Raw genomic sequence first — 18995 nt, 5'->3', positions numbered from 1 at the left:
GAAGTGTCTTCTGCTTATACTCCTCACATTCTTGCTGCCTCAAAAATGAGAGTTAGTTACACTTTGAGGAATTAAGGAACTAATCTCTGAACCTGCAGGAAAAGCTCTGCCATATGTTTGTTTTAAGTGACAGAGGGCTTTAGTGGGTTCACAGGATACAAAGGAACAAGGAAGGTCTTGGAAGAGCAACACCTCCTAATAAATGAAGACAGAAGACTGGCCTGGAGAAAAGATGTGGACGGTGAGGAGACAGAGGACACGGGAGAATCTTGGTCTTAGCCTGGCAAGGACTGGCCAGGGAGGCTGGAGGAGAACCAGGAGAAAGAGGGGCCATCAAGAAAGACAAGGAAAGAGAGTTTCAGGCAAGAGGTGTGCTCAAACGGTAAGACGACTGGGAAAAAAATCATTTCTCTTTGACAGTGTATAATCCCTGTACTGTGTAGTGTTTAGTGACCCAAATGTCAACAAGGGTTTGAAGACCAAAGTTTAACTCAGAAAATGATATGGCAATCGCAGCATCCTCAACAGACATGGTGACTCGGATAAGCTTCAGCCTCTACTCCACGCTTGAAGCTGAGCAAGATCCTCAACAAATGCTTCTTGTGACTCGAGAACAAGGGGAGTGTGGGACCACATGGCACAATTTCAACAAGTCTGCCTCAGCCAGGCTGAAGGGACGCTTAACATACAAGTCTCAGGCCCAGAATCTTTGAATTTTCACTGCTGAGACAAGCTAAACATTGGGAATTGGATGAAAACCACATGGATATGAACCATAGCACCCCTTCACATAACATGTGACTCTGTATGGGAGAGGAAGTGACTTATATTAACACTGTCCTTTTGTGTTTTAGGCTCATCCTGAACACTATTTCTAATTAAGTATGAAGCATTTATACTATGTACCACTGGTAGATAAGAATTATGAAGTACTTAGAAATCTGCTTGTTTGCTTTTTTTTTTCTAATCAGTTTCTGTTAGAAACAAATTTCAAATTCATAAAAAGTTGCAAAAATAAAAATATTAGAAATAACATCCATATACCTTTTACTGAGATTCATAAACTGTAAATATTTTATCCTGTTTGCTTTATAATTTTCAATCTACCTATTGATTGATCCATCCATCCATTACTTATCTTTGTATATGGTGTGTGTGTATATATATATATATGTATATATTTAACATATATACACACACACTTTTAGAAAGTCTTTTCGTGCATTCTGAACTACCTGATGTTTACTCTTGCTGGATATAAAGATTACATGTACTAGGGCTTCCCTGGTGGTCCACTGGTTAAGAACCTGTCTGCCAGTGCAGGGGACACGCGTTTGATCCCTGGTCTGGGAAGATTCCACGTGCCATGGGGCAACTGAGCCCGTGTGCACAACTGTTGGGCCTGCACTCTAGAGCCTGCGCTCTGCAACGAGAGAAGCCCGTGCACCGCCAACAGAGAAAGCACGTGTGCAGCAGTGAAGCCCCAGTGCAGCCAGAAATAAAACAAACCATTTTCTTAAAAGATCAAAGGTACTAAATTTGCCTTGAGACTGTGAAATATTAAGGCACTGATAAGATCAAAGATACCATTTAAAAGAAAATACGAAATATAAAATCGAATTCTAAAACTAGTTAAATTATAAAAGCAATGTAAATGATCAGAAGACCCACAAACCCTGCCACATGAGAGGAATGAAAGGGGTAACGTGCCAACCAGTTTGTGTTGGCATCATCACAAACTGGTTGGCACGTTTGTGCCATCATCAGAAAACATGTCTTTATAATTACGTGAACTCATGCCCTAAACATTCTCACAAATTAATGGCCAGGTAAAGAGACGGCAGGCACCAATTATCTACGTCATGAAAGAAATGAAAAGAGAAAACATGTTTATTGGACATCTCATGTCTGTCAGCCAGGTTATATAACACCAGGAAATATGGCTAATATCACAGCAGCAAATTATGTGAAGGTGTGCTTTTAAAATTTTAACAGGTAAATTAGTGATCAGCTAAAAGTCTGGTAGAATGAAACACAGGACTTTAACTCCTGTTTTAACTGTTTAAAAATTTGTTTCATTTAGTAAATAGTAAGTGAATGTCTATTTTCAGACTCTGTTCCAGGAGCTGAGGACCCAACGATGAGGGAAACTGAGATGACCCTGACTAGGAGGGTCACAGCTCAGATGGTTTATCTCATAAAAATGCTTGGGATCCACCCCAGACTGCCTCGGAGTTGCTGGGGTTAAGAAAATAACAATTCAGGGTAGTGAGCCCTTATACAGGGCTCAACAAGTGCTATGGGAGCCTTGGCAGGTAGCTCAGAAAGGCTTCTTAGACAAGAGTCCTGTGAGCTCAAAACCCAAAGGAACACAGGAGAAATGACCTGAGCAAAGGCTGAACAACAATTTAGGATTAGAGCCATTAATACGACTTTTTTCACAAGCATTTACCTTTTGTGTGGGTGTTTGTGTGACTTAGACATGAAATCTAGATCTCATTTGAGCCCATGTGAAAATAAGTTCATTATGAGTACCAATCACTGAAGGCTTGCTCATTTTGGAGCCAGTTGTTAGGCAGACCCTGAAGCCAGGCTCTGAGGCAAAAATCCAGGTTTTAAGCTTTTGGTATAGCGTCAATAGGCACAATCCAAAGAATATAGTTTACACGCTGAAAGAGGTCAACATCAGTCCATACAGTGGCGTTTAGAATCCAGTGTTTTCAGCGTCAGCACCCTCATCAGCAGCTACCATCACAGGGACAATGTTATCTGTATCTGAATCATATCTAGAATAGCTGTATCTTCTTATAAATGCATCGGGTTGTGTACGTACATGCTCCACCTGATATGATACCGTGGGCAAGCGCTGAGCACTGCATTCCTATGTGTGCTCTCACACATCTCTGGTCTGACTGGCGTAAAACATGGACTAGCTTATACGATGCCCCATTAAGATTAAAGTGATTTGTAGTTTTAGGGTGCCTCGGAAGAAGAATTCGGACAGGTACAATTTATTTTTACTGCATATTTTTGCAATATGCATGAGGCATAACAATTTATAGAAATTTTAAGATGTTTTATTCTGAAAGGAACATAAATTTTCGTTTCACCTTCTTTAAAGCACCCTTGTTTAATGATCATGACTGACCTTACTGTGTACAACCTAGAGTTACCCGAAAGGTGCCAAGTGTTGTATTTTGCCACTCTCTGCACAAGCACCCAGAGCCTTTGGCTGCGTGTCACCCTCTGCCACAGGCATTCAAAACACCACAAGGTGCTCATTCTTCTGCAGCAGGTTAAGGGAGAGACTTTCTCCTTTGTTAGTCCTTTGTTTTTTCTATAATAGACACACACACTGGTGTTTCAATCTATCTAATAAAGGTCCTCTTCTCAGGTGGCACTGATAAAGAATCCACCTGCCGATACCAGAGATGCAAGAGTCGCAGGCTTGATCCCTGGTCTGGGTGGGAGGCTCCCCTGGAGAAGCCAATGGCAACCCTTAGATTTAAAGCTGTATCTGTCTCATCTCAGTCATGGCCCCGTCTGCATTGACCAGCCCAGGGCCTGGCACACGGCAGATGCTCAGTAAGTATTTGTCAAATGAATGCACAAAAGAACGAGCTCTCTCATGTACCCTAACCACGGATTAAAACCTTTACTGGATTAACTTCTTATGTCCTTTATTGAATTCACCTAAAATATGTCTATTACGTAAGTACTGGTTGATCCAAAGGAACAGAACTGATGAACTTCAGCATCACGTGTGTATTACCACCAAGGATTCTGAATGAAAAATCGGGATGCCGAGACAGAGGCTCAAATCCCAGGTCAACCAGGACCAGATTCACGCAGTGGCAATGTCCCTTTTGCCCAACATAGATACAATGTAAAGCCTTGAGCTTCTGAGTACAAAGAGGGGTTACATGCATAGCTAAATGCATAGTTTCATTGTGTTATCTTGTGAGTTATTTTCTCCCTTCACTAAAGGACTATTTCTGTAGAAGACTTGAGACTCTTAATGTTAAAAACAGGCTATGTCTCTTCTGGCACAACTGGCGATAAAGAATTTATTTTATAATATGTATTTTACATGAAGTTTGATATTATTCTTTTGTGAACTGATAGAGAATCACGATCAGGGTTTTAATTTATGAAGAACATTGTGCAAACTGCGAGATTTTTTTTTTTTTTTTAGGTAAAGAAGGCATGTAGGCTCTGGTGGAACAGTCTGAAGTTCCTTCATGTGCAATTACACATCACAGGAAACATAATATTCAGTAAATAAAAATTCAAGTAGGTGTTAAAATTTTAATATTAAATTTAAAAAGCCAGCCTATAATAGCAATATTTCTGGAACACAAAGAAGAGCAAGACATCTTTAATTAAACTTGTCATGGTAATCATTCATTCCACTCAGATTTAGAATGACGTGGGGCTTATATATATATATCTTAACTTGCTATGAATCACAGTAAACTACAAGCTAAAAATGATACACTATATGAAGTTGGAGGATTCATTTTTAATTCGCCCTATATGCACTGGTTCTCTCTCCGACTTCAAAGGTCCAGAAAACCTCCTACTTTTTCTAATAGTATTCATGAAATATCTTAATGTATAATATGACTCTCTAATCCCTAATTCCTGTTTCTAACACAGATATTGATATACCTATATATACAGATATAGCTAAAAGATTTCTAACACAGATAGATATTGACATTATACTTTTCCCCTTAAAAATCACCAAGAAAAGTATTTTTAAAAGTATCAAACACTCTACAAAAGTAAAATATTTAACTCTTATTCATTAAAATACTTTTTGTTACTACTGTATTCAAAAAATAACTAATCATTAAGATAGTTACATTGGTATAATTTTACTTAGAGATGAAACATTAACAATTAAGTCCATCATAATAATTTTCTTCTCGTTATTCACATATATGACTTATTTTTTTAATTAAAACTTTTTTTAAACAATCTATCACTCTGATTTGTATTTGTTTTTCTTTTTCTGATCATGCTGCATGGCTTATAGGATATCTCAGTTCCCTGACCAGGGACTGAGCCTGGGCCAAGACAATGAAAGTCCAAAATCCTAACCACCAGGCCACCAGGGAAGTCCTACATATTATTATTACAATGTAATATCTCTTGTTTCAATGTTATAATATTAAGTATCAATTTTACTGTAAAGATATGAATTGTGACATCGCATCTCATCCACACTAATAGGTACAAACATCCAAAATTATATTTATCATTTATCTAATATAAAAGTGCCTCAGAATTCTAATCCACACATTTTATGCTTTCTGTTCATACTAGTTATAACTCACAATTACATTCTAAATTTAGAACTTAAATAGTTAAATAAACCTACCTCCCACCTTAGGTAAAGTTCTAAAAATAATATTATAAGAAATGATTTAAAGCACTCAAGTTAGTTACCATGGTGACTGTTGCTATCTAATAATTTGGGGGTAGGAAATTGTTCATCATTATCTTTCCTTCTATAAATAAAAAGAGCAACAATCTTGATCTTTTTAAATAAAAGCAGAAAGACCTTCTAATATTTTATTTCTGTGCTAGACAAGAAGGGGAAAGGCCGTTTCTGGAGCAAAGGACACTCTACAACAGGCTACTGAAACATTTCTATAAGTATATTTGCTCTACATTTGGTCCTAATCAGTCCACGTCTGACTGTGGACTCCCGAATATTAAAGTGATTCAATGTGAACGACAAAGGAAAAGTTCCTAAGACTCCAGCCACTGTGTTGACTCAGGATGCGCCTGCCTGCTGGAAATGGCTGGCCCCATGCTCTCCTCTGCACTGCTGCTGCTGCTGCTAAGTCGCTTCAGTCGTGTCCGACTCTGTGCGACCCCATAGACGGCAGCCCACCAGACTCCCCCGTCCCTGGGATTCTCCAGGCAAGAACACTGGAGTGGGTTGCCATTTCCTTCTCCAATACATGAAAGAGAAAAGTGAAAGTGAAGTCGCTCAGTCTGTCTGACCCTTAGCAACCCCATGGACTGCAGCCTTCCAGGCTCCTCGGTCCATGGGATTTGCCAGGCAAGAGTCCTGGAGTGGGGTGCCTCTGCACTACCAGAGGGCAAGAACAGAAGGCAAGAGGTTTCGCTGGACTGTAAACCTCCCACACGTGACGTCCCCCTTATCAGAAGAAAGTTTCAGTGTGATTCAAAGTCTCTTGGAAATGCACCTTAAGTGAGGTTCCACCTGAGCCTCGCTTTTGTGATTAATACCTATGACAGTGACCACGGATCTTTAAACTCTAGCCCCCGATGTGGCGTAGATGATTTTGCGACATCCAGGAAGCATACTGACATGCATGGTTTTTGTACAGGAAAGCAGGGGAGGTGGTGAGGGGGCAAATTGCTGGGGGGACCATTTCTAAACTTGGGCTCTGTCTTGGGAAGGGAATGCACACAAATGTTCCTTCTCATCACATAGTTCACCTCAAACAAACATGGGGACCACCATTAGAGACGGACCCAGGGCTCAAGCTCCAGAGAAATGGGGAAAAAAAAGAAATTTTCAAGACTGGTCAGTAAGCATTTAGCGTGGTCTTCCCAGGTGGCGCAGTGGTAAGGAATCCACCTGACAATGCAGGAGACACAAGAGACGTGGGCTCGATTCCTGGGTTGGAAAGATTTCTCAGAGTTGGAAATGACAACCAGTGTATTCTTGCCTGGAAAATTCCATGGAATAGAGGATCCTGGCGGGCTACAGTCTGTGGGGCCTCAAAGAGTCAGACACGACTGAGCACACACACACATCAGAGAGAGAAAACCTCCCTGGATATATAATTATTGAAGACTATTAAAAAAATAAAAAGGAAAGCATTAACAGATCTTAAGACTGGCAATCCTTTGCATTTAGTATTAAGCCCCCTGAGTGAAGGAAGCAATTATAACACAGAATTCTGCAGAGAAGAGCAGCTTTGGACACAGACCCATGTCTCAGAGGAAGAGGACAGGAGCTAATTCAGAACCTGCATGAGAAAAAAAAAGAATGTATAGAATAAAAAAGAAGGTATTTCCCCCATCACTTTTGGCTAAGGGTTTAAAAAATCTTCAGTGACAACGGATGGGGGAGGTCTGAACACCACACTACCCAGGAGCTACAGCTGAAACGGATGGGGGAGGTCCGAACACCACACTACCCAGGAGCTACAGCTGAAAGACTTTCAGTTGTGTATGCGCCTGTGGGTGTGTGTGTGTGTACATGAGCGTCAACCTGTGCAGATGCCACACCCCGCTTCTTCCCTCGGTTGCCAGATGCTTGTGGGAGAGTTCTGACCGGCCTCTCTCCATACTGAAACAATCTAATCTGATCACTATATTTGGGGTGCAGGGGGTTTATCTGGCAGAGATTTAGGAAAGGAAATAAGGAGGCTTCCGGCCAAGGTCACATTTTGACAGGAGTGAAATTTGACGATGGTTGCTCTAATGACTACCTGGCACTTAGTTTACTATTTATCTACTGCTCTCTCATGTTCAGACCCTTTGGCTGAAAACTCTAATAGAAAGATGGACGAGTAATAAATTCACGCCTCCAAGCCCTAGCCCAAAGCCATAACTAATATAGGGAAATAAGAAATTACACTCCAATAGCACAGAATGAGAGGTGAATTGGCAGATAAAGTCTGAGAGGAGAGATTACAGCAGCTTGTCTTATTAATAAAAATTCTTAAAGGTAACAACATTTTCAAGGGCAGTGGAAGCAAAATTAAAAAAAAAAAATTCTCTGAACTATTTGACAACCAAGCCTTCACCTGAGCATTTTTTTCAGTCCCTCATGTATGGCTTGATTTGTCTGATTTAGAATACAAAACAAGTGTGAAACAGTCCATTCCAATATTGAGTTTATGCAAATCCTTAAAATAATCAATATCGCTAATAGGAGGTCTAACGTGAAAGTGCACCAGCAGAAGCACCACTCATTTGTAAGCAATAAAATCTGTTTCTAGCGTGGTTTCGTTTATCAGAAAGAAGGTAACTCGAGTTACGAGAAGTCTAAGTGCGGTGAGCCGGCTCTGCTGTCTGCGACTGACTGCTGCTGCTGCGTGCAGGCTCAGCCATGTCCGACTCGTTGCCACCCCATGGGCTGTGGCCCGCCAGGCTCCTCTGTCCACGGATTTCTCAGGCAATAATACTGGCATGGGTTGCTATTTCCAGATCCAGGGGATCTTCCCAATAGTGGGCAATAACATGCTGGCTAACCTTTCTTTTCACGCACAGTGTTTGGCCAACATATCAAGGTGCTTTAAATGTGGCCTAATAATCACATGTTAGTCACTCAAAGTTTTGGCACCAAATTGGGTGTTAAGCCAGTTAGTATCTAGGAGAACATTCGGCCTGTTAGAAGTTAGCGTTAACTCTTCACAGGTTCATTATAATGAAATTTAGTGCATTTTGGCTTTAGTGCATTTAATGGCATTCAGTTAGAACTGGGTATGGAAAAACAGACTGGTTCCAAATGGGGAAATCAGGACAGGAGTACATCAAGGCTGTACATTGTCACCCTGCTTATTTAACTTAATGCAGACTACATCATGTGAAATGCTGGGCTGGATGAAGCACAAGCTGGAATCAAGATTGCCGGGAGAAATATCAATAACCACAGATACACAGATGACACCACCCTTATAACAGAAAGAGAAGAAGAACTAAAGAGCCTCTTGATGAAAGTGACAGAGGAGAGTGAAAAAGTTGGCTTAAAACTCAATATTCAGAAAACTAAGATCATGGCATTCGGTCCCATTACTTCATGGCAAATAGATCAGAAAACAATGGAAACAGTGAGAGACTTTATTTAGGGGGCTCCAAAATCACTGTAGATGGTGACTGCAGCCATGAAATTAAAAGACACTTGGTCCTTGGAAGAAAAGCTATGACCAACCTAGACAGCATAATAAAAAGCAGAGACATTACTTTGCTGACAAAGGTCCGTCTAGTCAAAGCTATGGTTTTTCCAGTCGTCACATATAGGCGTGAGAGTTGGACTATAAAGAAAGCTGAGCACCGAAGAATTCATGCTTTTGAACTGTGATATTGGAGAAGACTCTTGACAGTCCCTTGGACTGCCAGGAGATCCAACCAGTCCATCCTAAAAGAAATCAGTCTTGAATATTCATTGGAAGCATGGATGCTGAAACAGCAATACTTTGGCCACGTGATGCAAAGAACTGACTCATTGGAAAAGACCCTGATGCTGGGAAAGATTGAAGACAGGAGGAGAAGGGGATGACAGAGGATGAGATGGTTGGATGGCACCACCAACTCAATGGACATGAGTTTGAGTAAGCTCCGGGAGTTGGTGATGGACAGGGAAGCCTGGTGTGCTGAAGTCCATGGGGTCGCAAAGAGTCGGACACGACTGAGTGACTGAACTGAACTGAACTAAGGATCTAGCTGGGGTCCAAGAAGGTCACCTTGCTTCGCTTCACTGATGGTTTCATGCCAAAACAAATATCAGCAACATCTAGCAGTGATCTCTAAAGATTTCTAAATAGACTTTGCTTTAGACATTCTGACAAATTTATGCTTCCCTGCTATTGACAAGATTATATAGTTTCATAGCATTATGTCAAGAACAATTAAACAATTTCTTGCTGACCTGTAGTAACATACTCAGAACTAAGACATGCATATATTTGCTGAGTGAATGAAAGTGACGGTCTAGTAAGAAGTGCTTCCTACCACTAAAATTTATAAAACAATGATGTGTGGCCCACTGTGAATGAGTCAGTCCGTATTTATTAAGTATCTATATGCACTGCGCACTGTACTAGGTGCTGGAGAACCAGCAGGAAACCAGACATGCCTTCACAGAGCACACGGTCCAGCCAATCAACTGTCCACCAGGCAACTTCATCTGCTACCTGAAAAAAAGAAACTACTCTCAGAATTAAAAAAAAAAAAAAAAAAACTACCCTTGGAATTCTGAGCACCTAAGAACTAGATGCTTTTGAACTATGGTGCTGGAGAAGACTCTTAAGAGTCCCTTGGACTGCAAGGAAATCAAACCAGTCATCCTGAATATTCATTGGAAGGACTGATGCTGAAGCTGAAACTCCAATACTTTGGCCACCTTATGGAATGAGCTGACTCATTAGAAAAGACTGTGATGCTGGGAAAGATTGAAGGCAGGAGGAGAAGGGGAGGACAGAGGATGAGATGGTTGGATGGCATCACTGACTTGATGGATATGAGTTTGACTAACCCTCAGGAGATGGTGATGGACAGGGAAGCCTGACGTGCTGAAGCCCATGGGATCACAAAGAGCTGAAGCCCATGGGGTCACAAAGAGCTGGACACGACCGAGTGACTGAACTGAACTGAACTTGGAATTTAATATTCTTATTGATTTCTTAATAATCAAATTCCACACATGGAAATAATACACTTAAATCAGGAAGAAAACATATCAAGTAGAACGCTCAGACTTAGTAGTAATTACTGGAATCTGACTGAGTCAGGCTTACACTTGAACTGCAAGTGACTTTACTACACAGTAAACTAGTTTCTGTACTTTCACTTCTTAATTAACTAGTTAGCTTTCAAATGTGCTAATACAATTGAGCTTCTGATGGACTGATATTCAGGCTTTGAGGCCAAAATCTATATGACAATGAGGGATAATGCACCTGCGGTATATTTGGACACTTTTCCCCAAATCTCTGTAAACTTCTCTTTGTGCAGACTGTCCTTGGAAGACACTTTGTTCTGTATAAAGGTGGGGGGATATTTAATGGGGCTCATGGTAGGTGAGACTGAAGATTGTTGTTCAGTCCCTAAGTCTTTGCAACCCCATGGATTGCAGCACACCAGGCTTCCCTGTCCTTCACTATCTCTTGGAGTTTGCTCAAATCAAAGGTAGATGCTAGGAAAATCTGGATGGCTGTATTTGCAATTTTTCTTGATAAGGTTTTCCCCAAATAATCCAATAATAAAAATTACCTGCTTGCCTCCTCTTTCCTGTGAATGTTTCCTATAATCTGTAAAAGTTTTATTACAATTTTTTACAGTAGTTTCTAATTTATTAATGTACCTATGCATATTTGTAAATAAATCAGATCAGATCAGATCAGTCGCTCAGTCGTGTCTGACTCTTTGCGACCCCATGAATCGCAGCACGTCAGGCCTCCCTGTCCATCACCAACTCCCGGAGTTCACTCAGACTCACGTCCATCGAGTCAGTGATGCCATCCAGCCATCTCATCCTCTGTCGTCCCCTTCTCCTCCTGCCCCCAATCCCTCCCAGCATCAGGGTCTTTTCCAATGAGTCAACTCTTCGTATGAGGTGGCCAAAGTACTGGAGTTTCAGCTTTAGCATCATTCCTTCCAAAGAAATCCCAGGGCTGATCTATAAGCACCTAATTTTGTGAATGCCACTGCTGTAGCAGAAGCTAGTTGATGCATCCCCATTGTGCTCACCCTTATTCAAGCCCTTATTCTTTCCTCCCATTCTACTGGCCTCCTACAGACTTTTCTCTTCCCTCCCCGCTCCTTTCTTACTTAACTGCACTCTGAAAATGGCCGGCCTCCAGCTAGGGTTAACTTGCACCTGATGTCTACTTTTCCAAGACGACACCCCCAACACTCATTTTCCTTGCGAGCATTCTTCATTCCAAAAAAGAAGGTCATAGAGTGATCATCTTAAGCTTGAAGGCCACCAGAACCTGTTCTGGAACCACCTGACACCAGCCCTAATAATCTCAGTGATTCTAGGAGGAAAGAAGAACCCCGAGACTACAGCAAACACTATCCTTATGTACAATTTTCAACCCTGAAACCTCAAGACCCTGTCCTACTTCCCAGGAACAGGGCCACAGTCTTGAGAGCAGCAGTATGCTCTGGCCCCCTTTGCCTGGCAAAGTCATAAAGCTACTCCTTTCTACTCCACCAAAGCTGTGTCCAGGCTTCTGTTAGGAACAGGTGAACAGAGGCCTGGTTTTTCAGAAACATAACCATGTTTGCTATTTTTTCCATCAAATTAAAAAAAAAAAAAAAAGGTAGATACAGGAAAGCTACATGGTATCTCACTCAAATTATGTATACATTATTATTTGTTTAAAGCCAAAAGACTGAGCAGGAAAGAAATCTCTAGAAATGGCAATTGCTTCATAAGCAAAAATGGGAATGGTATACTTAAATATCTTCTTCCTTCTTGATTCTCAATTCAACATGATTAATTTTTCTTGGTATGTTGGTATATTAATTTCTGTTTGTAATATTGATAGCATTCTAGTGTTCAATTATTAAAAAAAATATATACCTATAATTATGAATCTGTATTTGTATAATGAAGATATTCCAATAATACATTTATTAATTGACCAGTAATTCCACCAGATTTTGGTTAACCTCTTTAAAATTATTGTACAGACAACAATACTAATATCTTTTGTTAACCATTTAATAATTAAGACCCTGATGCTGGGAAAGACTGAAGGCAAGAGGAGAAGGATTTGGCAGAGGATGAGATGGTTGGATGGCATCATCAACTCGATGGACATGAGTTTGAGCAAGCTCCAGGAGTTGGTGATGGACAGGGAAGCCTGGCGTGCTGCAGTCCATGGGGTCGCAAAGAGTTGGACATGACTGTGTATCTGAACTGCACTGAACCGATATGTATGGCTAAGTGCCTCTTAGTGACTTAGAGACTGAACAACAACAACAAAGGCAGTATGCTAACTACTCGGCAAGCATTCGCTGCACATAGAACTTAAACAGGCGAACGCGCACTTACGTGATGCAGGGCCGTGTGGGCGTGAAGGGAGTGACAGTCACCGCTATGTCCAGGCTAATGAAGTTCTGGAGAGCCAATCCCATCCCCAGAGACCTTTAAAAAGGGAACCCAGGTTTCATAGACAATCTCAGAGCGTCTTCTAGCTCAGTAACTCTGTGATTTGCTTTATTTTTATAAAACCACATAGACTACAATTCCCTACCATAGCAATCAAGAAATAAGACAGAACACTAAATAATCATACAAAAAGTTCCACATACTTTCAAAGAGGATTCTTATCTTCAGGTATATTTTCAATAATTTGCAAATTATAATGTACAGTCTCAGAGTGATAATAAAATATTATGGAATAATATTCTTGCCGAATATGTAGTTGTGTTCTGAATATGGCATTACTGACAGTGAATTTATCAAGAATTAGGCTTCATGGTTCTTAGCTTTCCAACATTGCAATTATATTAAAAATAAATCTTTGACATCTTACAAACTACTCAGAAAGTCTGTGAGGTATTAATTTTATCATGGTAAACAGAAGGGCCCCCACGCCCTGCCATGACTTCTTATAACTACAACATTTATCTGAGCAAGGGCAGATCACACATTCATTAGTCTCTGGCCTATCTTTTCAATGAACACAAAAAGCATTCTTTTTTTCTGACAATAGGCTGAATGGAAAAGTAAACGTCATGAAAATTAAATCTCATAAAATAAGGATTAGCAAACTCGAAACTAATAATATACCACATACTCTACATCTTTTTTGGTCTGATTTATTATTCCCAAATAATAACTTTCAGTCTTGCAGACAAGGTATTCTACTGGGATGTGCTCAGCAAACATGCTCTAAGACTTTAAGGATATGTTAGATTGGTTGACTCACAGTATCAAAGAATGTTCTGAGCCAGAAAAAGATCTGGAAGCCAAGAGAACCCAACCTCTTCGTTTGACTGATAACAAAATATGTCCACAATTATGTGGGCGTTTTCCTTCATGGTTATTCCAGTGGCAAACGCCAACAACTCTTGGCCATTCTCTCTCTCTTTCTCATCGTTCCATAAAGATGCCCTAAAACGGTACTGACCAAAAGGTCCTCATCTCACCATGCTTCTCTGCACAAACAATACCTAAAAACAAAGAATAAAGGGAGGTGAGAGCCAGTCCCCTCAGGTTGGTTAAGTGGTTATGCTATAGTTTTGCCAATGCTAGGGCTCCACCGCTTAGAGAGCTTTTCCCCAATGGAGGAGGTGGGTGAGATCAAACTGGTAGGTGTTCCAGGAAACTGCAGGGTCATGACCTGACTCCCAGGACTCCATTCACTGAGATACGTGGGTGCAGTAAGGGGAAAAGTTTACCATTTTAATGTTCAGTTCTAATGTGTGCCAGTTGCTAACGGAAGACTACATTCCTCTCAGGGACAGCTCCTCTTTTGTCTGGAAAAATATGTCAAGCACATTTTGATCATGCAAAGATGGGCCTTTTGACCCATCTGAATGGGAAGGAAGAGACAGGGAGTCAAGTTGCTCTGTGCATCAAAGGGGGATGCTACCAGGCTTCCCAGTGAGGGACCGAGAAAGAGAGGCCCCTGTGGCTCTGCAGTGAATCAGGGCTGCGGACAGATGACCACAGGCTTCACTGCAGGGCTGCCCAGAGCTCACCTATTCTGTTGCCATCGTTACCCCCAAAGGCTTCAGGAAAAACGAAAAAAAGTCTGCTACTATGGTTTCTGTTACTAGAGATCTTGAGGAGAGATGGCAATGGTAATGGATGGAGAGCCAAGACGATCCCACAGGAGGAATGTGAATCAAAATAAAAACAGAAGAAATACAAGAAAATAAAAACATAAAACAAGAAAACAAGTGGGCAAGGACTGAGGCTTCTGAGAGGGTGTGAGATAAAGTCTCAAATCATCTAGCTTGGGTGCCCAGGTGGGCTAGAGGACAGGGGAGCGCTCAGGTGAGACACCTCTGGTGCACATGGAGTGTTTAATGCTGTTACTGATGTCCAGTCACTCAGTAGTATCCGACTCTTTGTGACGCCACGGACTGCAGCACGCCAGACTTCCCCGTCCTTCACCATCTCCCAGAGCTTGCTCAAACTCATGTCCATTGAATCGGTGATGCCATCCAACCATCTCGTCTTCTGCCGTCCCCTTCTTCTCGTGCCCTCAATCTTTCCCAGCATCAGGGTCCTTTCTAATGAGTCAGCTTGTCCCATCAGGTGGCCAAAGTATTGGAGCTTTAGCTTCAGCATCAGTCCTTTCAATGAATATTCGGGACTGATTTCTTTCAGGATTTACGGGTTTGATCTCTTGCAGTCCAAGGGACTCTAAAGAGTCTTCTCCAACACCACAGTCCAAAAGCATCGATTCTTTAGAGCTCATTCTTTTTATGGTCCAACTCTCACGTCCATACATGACCGCTGGAAAAACCATACCTTTGACTAGATGAATCTTTTCAGCAAAGTAATGTCTCTGCTTTTTAATACACTGTCTAGGTGGGTCATAACTTTCCTTCCAAGGAGCAAGCGTCTTTTAATTTCATGGCTGCAGTCACCATCCACAGTGATTTTGGAGCCCAAGAAAGTAAGGTCTGCATTGTTTCCATCGTTTACCCATTTGTTTGCCATGAAGTGATGAGACTGGATGCCATGACTTCTTATTTTTGCATTCCAGTCCCCTAGCCTGGCGTGATGCAATTCATGGAGTCGCAAAGAGTCGGACACGACTGAGCGACTGATCTGATCTGATCTGATCTGATGATGAAAAGGACATCTTTTATTGGTGTTAGTTCTAAAAGGTCTTTGTAGGTCTTCATAGAACCATTCAACTTCAGCTTCTTTGGCATTAGTGGTTGGGCATAGACTTGGATTACTGTGATATTGAATGGGTTGCCTTGGAAACGAATGGAGATCACTCTGTCATTTTTGAAACTGCACCCAAGTACTGCATTTCGGACTCTTCTGTTGACTCTCAGGACTACTCCGTTTCTTCTAAGGGATTCTTAATGTTGACCCACCTGCAAAAGAGCCCTTCACAGTGCTGGGAGGACAGAAGCTGCACCTGTCCTCTGGTCTTCCCCAGCAGGCCCTGCTCCTCAGCTAAACTTTCTTTATCTTTGCTAGTTAGCACCCAACAAATATTTATCAAATGCCTATCATGTGTCTTTCTGGAGAGGAAACACCTCTGAAGTACAGTCCAGAGATTTTGTTTGGTTTTCCTGATGCACCGATTCGCTTCCTTTACTCAAACACGAACATGGACCTTGTCTCATGTCCTAACGTTCCCATCCTGTTGTGAGTATCAGCAGCATCTTTTGGTTTAGGTGAAAGTATATTTCCTTTGTATAATTTTTCTGACAGAATCCTCCTCCCCCTCTTTCTCTCCCTTTCCTAGATAGATTTTTATTGTAATAGTTCCTTCAAGTTCATTCTGGAATTAGAAACGCCAATAAGAATAGATGAAATCTAGTTTACAGAATTTTTTTTTCCCTATGCATTTGCCAAGCCTCTCTTGTGGAAAATAGAAAAAATGAATTGTCTGAACCTCAGATTCTGAGGTGTAGAGAACTATAAGAAGTTATGGCAGAGGTGTCAGATTTGGAGGAAGTAGGGTTTCTATGTTACTGAGGACAGTACCTTGCACATTCGTGTTGTCAGATTGTATATACTTATTTATTTTAAATGTTATTACAAAGACTAATTGGAGCAGAGTAGAGCTGGTTAGAGAGCCTTTGGGCTGCACTTGTCTTCAGTAGATTTCTAAAGAAGTGAGTAGGTGAAATCAGAGCCTAAGGGAAATCAGTTGGCAAAGACTAGAAGAAGCTTATGCTGCTCTCAATAAATGTGTAGCTTTCACCACAATTATTTTAAATGAGCAGTTTCTCTCACCAAAAGCATTCCCTCTGTTTTTCTCCCACAAGTATTTTTCATCTCTCAACCGTTCATTTGTTAGTCCATTTGATTAATTAGAATGCTCAGGTCAAAATGAGTTTAGGTTAATTTAATTTCTTGGTTTTCAGAGTGATAACTAGAAAACCAATTCTGATTCAATCTTTCACTGCTGAACGTATTCTCAACACCCATTAGATCATTTTTCTGCCTTAGCAAGTAACAGTATATTAAACATAATTTAGTATCTTTTCCATGAGTCATAGAACATCGGTATCTCTGGTTCATTATTTTAAATGAATCATAACTTCATGGTTTTATAATATGAAAAGTGGGCTAGCTATTTACTGACCCCAGCACCAACCTTGTAGGCTGATTTTTAAAATAAATCCTTGTTATCTTATTTGTTTTCTAGTGATTTTATGCTCTTTCCCTAAAAGTAGAGCAAAAAGAAAAAAAAAAAATCTAGCTAATTAAAGGTTCTATTTAGCTATGTTCTAGTTAATTTGAGTCTTTCTAAATACTAATTGCATGAGGCAAGTTAAATTTATCTTACAGAAGATGGGCCTTTTGTAGAATAAATTTAAGGGGTTCTGAGTCTCACTTTCAAATAACTTAAATTATATATGTGATGTACTTTAACCAGTTGAGGATTAAATAACAGGGTTTAGTAGGACTACAAATCTGGACAGCTACAGTCTAAGCTTTTTACATTCTTCAGTAAGTTTAAAATAAGTCAATATAGTTGAAACTTGGTGTATATATAAAAAAGAGAATTCTGTTTCAACAGCCCTTTTAATTTACCATGAGAAGTTTTAATGTAAAGTATATTAAGATGCTATATCCCTATTATCACATTCTAAAACAGTAGGCAAAAGCGTTACACTAGCATATTCAGCAGAAATATATTATTTTCTTAACATACTTATGCATCTTAATAAAACTTAATTTTGTAAGAGCCAAGGTGGATTGGATAGGCACCCTTCAAATTTATGTGTCAAACAGTACTCTGAAGGCAAGAGTGTGGCCCAACCAGTGTATGGCAAATATTGTTGAGAACAGTCCAGCCAGAGCAAGAATTTGGCCATTTTCCTAGATTTCTTGAGGTTTTATACTATCCTAGAGGGAGTATATGACACGTACTCATAAATGCTCAGTTAACATTTAGTAATTGGTAAGAGAGTCATTTGAGGTTCTGAAAACTCAGGGCAGCCATAGATCTTTCTCTTAGTCATCACCATGCAACTCTAAATGTATTTCTGCCCAAATTTTTGGTTGAAAGATTCTTCGATATGATAGGAAACAAAACATAACTGCATATACTTGATAGATCAGCTATATGAATATAATAGAATCATACATGGAACTTGCCAAGAATTGTTGAACAAATGTAGTCAGCACTCAGTTAAAGTGTGGGAATAACTAAAGCATAGAAGCTGCTTCTACCTGTAGTACTGACTTTACCAGAAAAGATTTCCCAACCAACTGAGTACCCTTGGAGTTAAAAGTCAACACCTGTAGGAACTGAAAGCTTATTTAGTGTGCATTAAACACTCGGTTGCATCCAACTCTTTGAGACCCCGTGGACTGTAGCCCACCAGGCTCCTCTGCTCATGGAATTCTCCAGGCAAGAATGCTGCAGTGGATGCCACTCCCTTCTCCAGGGGATTTTCCTGACCCAGGGAACTAAGCCGGGTCTCCTGCATTGCAGGCAGATTCTTTACCATCTGAACCACCAGGGAAAGCTTATATAAGTGAAAAATAAATTATGTAAAATCTATACAGACCTAAGGGTTGATATAAACTTTGAAACACAAGCTGGAAAAAAACAAGAATTTAGGGGTTTTTTTCTTGAGTCTTTTTTCTTAAAGACAAATGTACAGATAGGCAGTTAGAAAGCATTTATCTGTCTGTCTCATTTAATATATTTCTCAGTTCAGTTCAGTCACTCAGTCATGTCCAACTCTTTGTGACCCCATGGACTACAGCACGTCAGGCTTCCGTGTCCATCACCAACTCCCGGAGTTTACTCAAACTCATGTCAATCAAGTTGGTGATGCCATCCAACCATCTCACCCTCTATCATCCCCTTCTCCTCCTGCCTTCATTCTTTCCCAGCATCAGGGTCTTTTCCAATGAGTCAGTTCTTCACATCACAGGGCCAAAATATTGGAGTTTCAGCTTCAGAATCAGTCCTTCCAATGAACATTCAGGACTGATTTCCTTTAAGATGGATTAGTTGGATCTTCCTGCAGTCCAAGGGACTCTCAAGAGTCTTCTCCAACACCACAGTTCAAAAGCATCAATTCTTCAGTGCTCAGTTTTAAGGTCC

General features: G+C 40.6%; 1 protein-coding gene across 1 annotated transcript in view; it reads right to left on the bottom strand.

The window, feature by feature from the left end:
• The window catches only part of PACRG (parkin coregulated), a 528342-nt gene that overhangs the window by 398252 nt on the left and 111095 nt on the right, over positions 1-18995 (bottom strand). The window lies entirely within an intron of this gene.

Source organism: Bos mutus, chromosome 9, assembly GCF_027580195.1.
Source record: "Bos mutus isolate GX-2022 chromosome 9, NWIPB_WYAK_1.1, whole genome shotgun sequence".
Classification (NCBI taxonomy): Eukaryota; Metazoa; Chordata; class Mammalia; order Artiodactyla; family Bovidae; genus Bos; species Bos mutus.
This window is presented reverse-complemented; position numbering and strand designations above follow the sequence as displayed.